The 8,711-nt window shown below is 38.1% G+C and overlaps 1 long non-coding RNA gene across 1 annotated transcript; it reads left to right on the top strand.

The window, feature by feature from the left end:
- The first annotated feature begins 649 nt into the window (after nucleotides 1–649).
- Nucleotides 650–8,269, top strand: LOC135076813 (uncharacterized). The gene is made up of 3 exons (XR_010258336.1): nucleotides 650–1,178; nucleotides 1,582–7,638; nucleotides 8,042–8,269. It is a non-coding gene; the product is annotated as an uncharacterized LOC135076813 (long non-coding RNA).
- Nucleotides 8,270–8,711: the final 442 nt, after the last annotated feature.

Consider the following 8,711-nt stretch of genomic DNA (forward strand, 5'->3'; position numbering starts at 1 on the left):
GTACCAGGTCTAAAAACCTGGTATTAAGGTAGGTACATCATTGGATTCTATTTTAAGAATACATCATAGATATATATTCATCACTTTCCTACACCGGACCCAATTGAAGTTATGCCTTTCGCACGACAAGGAAGACTATAATTTTCTTAGCCGCACGGTAAGCGAAACGTACACAAGGTCTATAGACCTGGTTTCGCACTCAACGTGTTAAGTGAGCCTACCGGCGGTTCAATGTCTTTTTGGAAGCCCTAAACGACTTTCCAAAAGTAATAAATATTCAGAAAGTAATGTTGTGAATCCTTGAAAGAAAATTTCTTCCAGATAATGTAAAAAGTAATGTTATGATCATTTACAAGACTTCCAAACGGACACGGATTTAGCTATTTACCACCAAAAACTCCTTTCGGATATGGATGAATAGGCTATAGGTAATTTGACTGTAATTTTTTGCAATCGACTGTACATTGCAACGTTTTCTTCGAGGTCACCACAACTAAGTGGCAGAACTTTGCTAGAGCTTATGTTTGAGAGAACATAGGAAATTCGGTTTTATTCCAGATGTGTTAACGTGCAATGGTTTATTCAAAACTTAACGGTATATTTCCCAGGTCAATATTTGTTATAGTGTAACGTTATACGTCACATAATTACTATAATGAACAAAAATAACTAAAACTATCAAATACATAAAACAACAAAAAACTGTAAACAAGATTTTATTCTTATCACTAAATAAATAACATTTACAAAACAAATAATTACATAAATCACTTAAAACTAGCTTAAAATGAAATAGATCAATATTACAGTGACCTTGCTAATGGTTCGTTTATCGGTCGCGCGGGACCCTAAGCAGCTTTCTCTTCAATCCTTTGCGTCTGGGCATTGGTCAAAAACATCGTATGATTTTAATGGGCGGCGCCTAAAGCCGTTTGACCTTTAAAAATCGTCGGCCAGGGCACGTCTCCCCGGCTTCATTTTGACAAACCAACTTGAAAAGTACGGCCGCGTACCTGCCTATCGCCGCCGCGCCGATTCAATTTCAAATAATTTATAATATTTAGTGCAAATGCAATAAATACAGATTGCAAAGTACAAATTTCTGCGAGTACAAGTTATTACGCCATATTTCATAAATAAGTACGATAAAACTGTGTAGTGAATACATCCCCGATAGGGTAAGTGATGAACAAGTATTTCTTCTTTCGCTTTAGTTTTAAGCAGATAATGTAACTACAAGTTGCGATTAGTTAGTGCCTATCTATCCAGCTTTGTTGAAAACCTAATTATGTCGCAAATTCCTGTAGCAGAGATCAGTTAGTAATTATTCGCTATTGGCGTAATTATTCATACAAATTGTTAATTTAAAGCATTTGGCGTAACTAATAATAAATCATAATATTGTTTACCTACTTCATTTTGATTATGCTGTGTTTGTAAACTCCGATCTGATTGCATTCATCGCCACTTCGCCTGCTATCCTACTTACTTAGGCTCGACTTTCTTGGCTTGGTTTGACGATGATTGCAGTCTCCGGATGTTGAGACCGGAAGTGGCTTAAGCTGGAATGTTCATTCCCAGGGATCGAATTTGGGGACTAACGCGGAGGCAAACGCGTACCATCTGCGGCTCAAGATCCAAGGCGCCTCCAGCTGACAGCGACTACGTCCAGCACCTACGGCCACCATCTACCTTCGGCCGCCCTCGCCAGGGAAGTCACGGACCGCGAAAGCATACCCACAGTCGGGCATCCGAACCCCGCCCTCATATTTTTTGTAAAAGTAAATAAACCGTAATTTTATCTGTGTACGCTAGTGTTGATTATTTATTAATTTCCCGCTACGCGACACTGGCGCCTCAACTTGGTTTTTTTATGGACTGATGGGTTTGCTTTCGTAGTAAGTAGCTGTGTGTTGTGTGCTTTCTTTTGTGTAAATTCCTTCTTGTTTTTTTGGTTTGTTTTTTTTTTGTTGCCTATTTTGGTGTGCTGTTACCTTTATATTAACGCTTTTTTTAATATCTATTAATTAAGCTTTGTAACAGTCGGAGTTATTTTATTTTCTATTTAGAATAGACGCTACGAAGTACTGGTTCATCACTTAACCTATTACATAATTTAATATCTCAAAACAATTTTAATAATTTTAAAGGTTCCGTACATATTTTTTGAGCCGTGGTTTGAATTTTTGTCGAATTAATTTGGTTTTACATAATTATTTTTGAAGGTTCCGCATAATTTAAGTAATTTTTAAAATGAGTCATCAAGTTAAATTTTTATCATTGCAAAAATCGGAACTAGAGTATGAAGTTCTCATAAGAGGTTCTACTCCTGCTGCTACTGTTTTTGATTTGCGCAAACAAATTGCAAAATTAGGACCGATATTTCCTTCTGAGGACATTTTAGATAGTCCCTTGGAGCCTGCTGACGATATAAAAGGTGTTGAAGAGACTCTCAGCAAGGTTAAAAACAATCTAAAATCAAATTTAGATAGGAATACTTTGTTACGTACACAAAACTATCTAAACCATTTGTACCACCGCATAAACCGAATCATTAGCAATAAAGATACGGACGAACAATTTGAATTTTGCGTGTCTGAATTTAAAAAGTATAAAGATATTTTAAAAAGTAATACAGATACGGTTACCGATCCTTTAATATCAACAAGCAATTCAGAATGTCCGACTACCTCTGCTGCCCCACCTCTAAATATTTCTGTCACTTGTGATCGTGGAGGAGCAGTAGACTTAGGTAGGCTTAAATATGACGGTAAGTCTTGCGTACGAGCGTTCATTCAACGTCTTACTGAATTTTGCGTCGCTAGGAGTATCTCTGATACTAAGGCCATGTCTTATGCCACTGAAATTTTCACCGGAGACGCACTTCATTGGTTTAGAAGTGTTAGGGATCGTGTGTCTAATTGGAGCGAGCTAATTACCCTGTTGAGACAAGATTTTGACCAGTCTGACTTTGATTACAGACTGCTGTCAGAAATTCGTAACAGAACACAAGGCGAATCGGAAAACATCACGATTTATTTGTCGATCATGTCCGGATTGTTTTCGCGTCTTTCGAAAACTCTGTCGGAAGAAGATAAATTAGAAATAATCCTCCATAACATTAGACCTTGTTACGCTAGCACTTTGGCATCAGCTTATGAAATCAGGACCCTCGAATCGTTACAATCGCTTTGTCGTAACTATGAAGCTATCCAAGCACGTCTCGCTAATTTCCGCGAGCCTAGTGTTGCGACATCAAACACCTTAGCTCCTGAGTTCGCATATAATAAAAACCGATTTAATTACAAAACACAAAATAATCCTAATAGTTACTCAAAATTTAATAAACCTATAAACAACACAAATTATAATCAAAATAAAACCTATACAAATAATTACACTAATAATAAAAACAATTCAAATCAAAATTATGTACATGCAATCGAGTCTCCTAAGGTTCCTTATTGTCCTAGGTGTCGTGTGAACACTCACCATATCAGTCAATGTACTGAAAATAAAAACAATATATTTTGTTTTAAATGTGGCAGACCGAATGTCAAGAAACCTCAATGTCCAGATTGTAACAAAATGGAGCCTTCAGCTTCAAAAAACTGAATGGGCTGAATTGTAGTAGTACAAAAAGTAATTTTGATAAAACTGATTGGGAAAACTGGCTTCAAACACTCAAATTATTTTTCAGTTCATATAAAACTGCTACAATTCGCAGCAAACCAGTTAATGATACGAGACCTTTTGTCACAGTCAATATAAATAATATTTCTTTTACTGGTCTACTTGACTCAGGTTCCGCAGTAACCATTTTGGGTGACAACTCTCATGTTTTATTAGAGAACAACGGTCTTAAACTGCTTACTGATACCTGTATTCTTGTTACAGCTGCAGGTGGTCAGTCTTTACAAAGCATAGGTCACATTAATATTCCTGTACATTTTGAGAACCAGTTTCACATTATTGACGCTGTAGTTGTGCCACAAATAGAAACCTCTCTTATTTTGGGTGTTGACTTTTGGCGAAAGTTTCAAATATGTCCTAAGTATTTGGGTAGCATCTCGTTCGGTACAGTCAGCGACGATGACGACACTACTAATGAAACTCTAATTCACGGCTATGACAATTTATGTGAGTCTGAAAAACTTATAGCGGATAACATCATAGATCAATTCAAAGACATTTCATTTGAACGTAGGGGTCTAGGACAAACTTCTTTGATTACCCATCGAATTGATACCGGTGATGCTCAACCAATCCGGCAACGTTACTACCGCATGTCTCCGGAGAAACAACGAATCCTGGTTGAGCAGGTCGATGAGATGTTGGCTCTTGACGTGGTTGAGCCTTGTGAAAGTGCCTGGTCTTCCCCAGTCCTTTTAGTAACAAAAAAGAATGGTCAGCCGAGGTTTTGCCTCGATAGTCGCAAGCTCAACTCAGTTACCAAGCGTGATGCTTATAATTTGCCATACATTTCTGAGATCTTGGATAACCTTAGAGACGCTCGTTATCTTAGCAGTATCGATTTATCCAAATCTTTTTGGCAGATTAATATAGCTCTCGAGGATCGTGATAAGACTGCATTTTATGTTCCGGGTAGAGGTACACTCAGGTTTAAAAGAACCGCGTTCGGTTTAACTAACGCACCCGCGACTCAACAGCGTTTAGTAGATCTTTTGTTCGGCGAGTTTGGCCTTAATGTCTTCGCATATTTGGATGACATAATAATTGTAAGCAATGACTATAATAGTCACGTGACACTCTTGTTAAAGGTCTTAGATAAATTAAAACAAGCTAATCTCACCGTGAATTTAGAAAAATGCAAGTTTTTCCGTAGCCAACTTAAATATCTGGGTTATGTCGTCGATAGTCGTGGACTGCGCACAGATCCCGAGAAGGTCGAGGCTATATTAAACTATCCAACACCTACTAGCCGAAAGGACCTTAAACGTTTTCTTGGCACAGCAACATGGTACCGTCGCTTCGTACCAAATTTTAGTACAATTGCTGGCCCTTTAAATAAATTGACTTCTAATAAAAAAGGCACACCTCCATTTAAGTGGACTCCGGAGGCTGATGTGTCCTTTTTAAAACTAAAAGAATGTTTAGTTTCTGCTCCTGTTCTAACGTGTCCTGATTATGCTCAGCCTTTCGAGGTACACACGGATGCGAGTAACTATGGGGTAGGCGCTATGCTCACACAAACAAAAGACGGTAAGGAGCATCCTATCGCTTATATGAGTAAGTCTTTATCTGCGGCTGAGAAAAATTACAGCATTACTGAGCGCGAAACTTTAGCTGTGGTAACTGCTCTAGAGCACTGGCGGTGTTATTTAGAGAACGGCAAAACTTTCACTGTCTATACAGATCACAGCGCCTTAAAGTGGTTCCTCTCTCTGAGTAATCCTACTGGTCGCTTAGCTCGTTGGGGAGTACGGTTGTCATCTTTTAACTTCGACATTAAACATCGTCGTGGTGTAGACAACGTTATACCCGACGCCCTATCGCGGTCTGTGCCAGTTAGTGCTATCTCCTCCTCCGATATAAAGGACACTAAAGACGAGTGGTACAAAACAATTTTTAACGGTTGCCTTAACAGACCACAAGATTTTCCAAATTATTTAATTAAAAACGACATTTTGTATAGGTTGACTAAAGTTAAATGTAAATTGCAAAATGAATTTTCGTGGAAGATCGTAGTTCCTTCCGAATTACGTGAAAATGTTATTCTAGAAAATCACTCGCAACCAACAGCTGCACATTTGGGCATATTTAAAACTTACCATCGCCTCATGTTGCGTTACTTTTGGCCAGGAATGCACAGTGATGTAGTTCAGTTTGTTGGTTCTTGTCAAAAATGTCTTGAATATAAAACTTCTAATCATCAAATACTTGGAGTCATGGGTCGTCCAAAACAATGCTCTCGTCCTTTTCAAATGGTCTCAATTGACCTCATGGGCCCTCTGCCTGTTAGTCGAAAACAAAATAGTTACATTTTAGTTGTGACCTGCTGTTTTTCAAAATTTTGTCTGATTTATCCAATTAGAAAAGCAACGTCAGATGTAATTATAAAAATTTTAGAGGATTCCGTTTTCCTTGTCCACGGAATTCCTCAAACTATAATTGTCGATAATGGTTCACAATTTATTAGCCGTGACACAGCTGTGTTATTTAAAAAATATAACATACCCAACATTTATTTTACGCCGAAATATACACCACAAGTTAACACAGTTGAACGTTACAATAGAACTATTATCACTTGCATATCAACATTTGTCGAAAATGATCACAGAACTTGGGACGTTTTTATTCCAAAGGTTCAATTTGCGATAAATAACTCGGTAAACGAGGCTACTGGTTTCACGCCATCTTTCTTAGTCTATGGTAGGGAACTTGTCACCTGCGGTACCCACTATACAGACTCAGAATTAGGCAACGAAATCTTATTTTTACCTCGGGATATTTATGCCGAAAACTTAGGCTGCCTTTCTAGTATTTTTAATGACGTACAGAAAAAGTTATGGCATGCTCACGAAAAAAATACTTCACACTATAATCTGCGTCGAAAGCCAGCAGAGTTTAATGTGGGAGATATTGTTATGAAGCGCGCTTACGTATTAAGTGACAAAGACAAATATTTTAGTAAAAAGTTAGCACCAAAATTCATTAAATGTCGTGTGACTCATAAAAAATCGCCTTTGGTGTATGTCCTAGAGGATATGTCAGGTAAAGATTTGGGCACTTGGCACATTAAGGATTTAAAATTAGTTGGCCTAAATAAATAAATATTTTTTTGTCGTTAATTAATGTTTATTATAATAACTTTACCTCGTAAAAAAAAAAAAAGAACATCTTAAGTATTATTAGTTTGTATGGGTTACCAGTTCAATGTATAGCAGGAACCTATTTATGTAAGAATGCGTCATTATTCATTATATTAAAGAATAATGTTGCCATAATGAAAGCGTGACGTATGAGAGCAATTTTATGAAAGGATTAATACAAGCATCGACTTATTACTTTTATGCGGATTTTTTTTATAAAAAAAAATCCTTGGTGACGCGGGGGGGTAATGTAACGTTATACGTCACATAATTACTATAATGAACAAAAATAACTAAAACTATCAAATACATAAAACAACAAAAAACTGTAAACAAGATTTTATTCTTATCACTAAATAAATAACATTTACAAAACAAATAATTACATAAATCACTTAAAACTAGCTTAAAATGAAATAGATCAATATTACAGTGACCTTGCTAATGGTTCGTTTATCGGTCGCGCGGGACCCTAAGCAGCTTTCTCTTCAATCCTTTGCGTCTGGGCATTGGTCAAAAACATCGTATGATTTTAATGGGCGGCGCCTAAAGCCGTTTGACCTTTAAAAATCGTCGGCCAGGGCACGTCTCCCCGGCTTCATTTTGACAAACCAACTTGAAAAGTACGGCCGCGTACCTGCCTATCGCCGCCGCGCCGATTCAATTTCAAATAATTTATAATATTTAGTGCAAATGCAATAAATACAGATTGCAAAGTACAAATTTCTGCGAGTACAAGTTATTACGCCATATTTCATAAATAAGTACGATAAAACTGTGTAGTGAATACATCCCCGATAGGGTAAGTGATGAACAAGTATTTCTTCTTTCGCTTTAGTTTTAAGCAGATAATGTAACTACAAGTTGCGATTAGTTAGTGCCTATCTATCCAGCTTTGTTGAAAACCTAATTATGTCGCAAATTCCTGTAGCAGAGATCAGTTAGTAATTATTCGCTATTGGCGTAATTATTCATACAAATTGTTAATTTAAAGCATTTGGCGTAACTAATAATAAATCATAATATTGTTTACCTACTTCATTTTGATTATGCTGTGTTTGTAAACTCCGATCTGATTGCATTCATCGCCACTTCGCCTGCTATCCTACTTACTTAGGCTCGACTTTCTTGGCTTGGTTTGACGATGATTGCAGTCTCCGGATGTTGAGACCGGAAGTGGCTTAAGCTGGAATGTTCATTCCCAGGGATCGAATTTGGGGACTAACGCGGAGGCAAACGCGTACCATCTGCGGCTCAAGATCCAAGGCGCCTCCAGCTGACAGCGACTACGTCCAGCACCTACGGCCACCATCTACCTTCGGCCGCCCTCGCCAGGGAAGTCACGGACCGCGAAAGCATACCCACAGTCGGGCATCCGAACCCCGCCCTCATATTTTTTGTAAAAGTAAATAAACCGTAATTTTATCTGTGTACGCTAGTGTTGATTATTTATTAATTTCCCGCTACGCGACAATAGACGATTAGATAGATCTTAGGTGCTTAAAAAATAAGGATCTTTTTTCAATAAGCTCACTCAACATATTCATCATCATTTCAGCCATAGGACGTCCACTGCTGCTTTCCATGTTGACCGGTTGGTAGCGGCCTGCGCGAGCTGCGTCCAACGCCTTCCTACTACCTATATGATTTGTCGTCGGTCCACCTTGTGAGTGGACGTACCACGCTGCGTTTTCCGGTACACGACTTCCCCAGAATCTTGCTGCCCCATCGGCCGCCAGTTCTGCATACTGTGCCCTTCCCATTGCCACTTCAGCTTGCTACATAATCCGTCGGGCTAATCAGCTCACATCTATAATATTAAAATGAATCGCAAAATGTGTTAGTAAGCGCATAACTCAACAACGCCTGGACCAA

Source organism: Ostrinia nubilalis, chromosome 12 (genome assembly GCF_963855985.1).
Source record: "Ostrinia nubilalis chromosome 12, ilOstNubi1.1, whole genome shotgun sequence".
Taxonomy (NCBI): domain Eukaryota; kingdom Metazoa; phylum Arthropoda; class Insecta; order Lepidoptera; family Crambidae; genus Ostrinia; species Ostrinia nubilalis.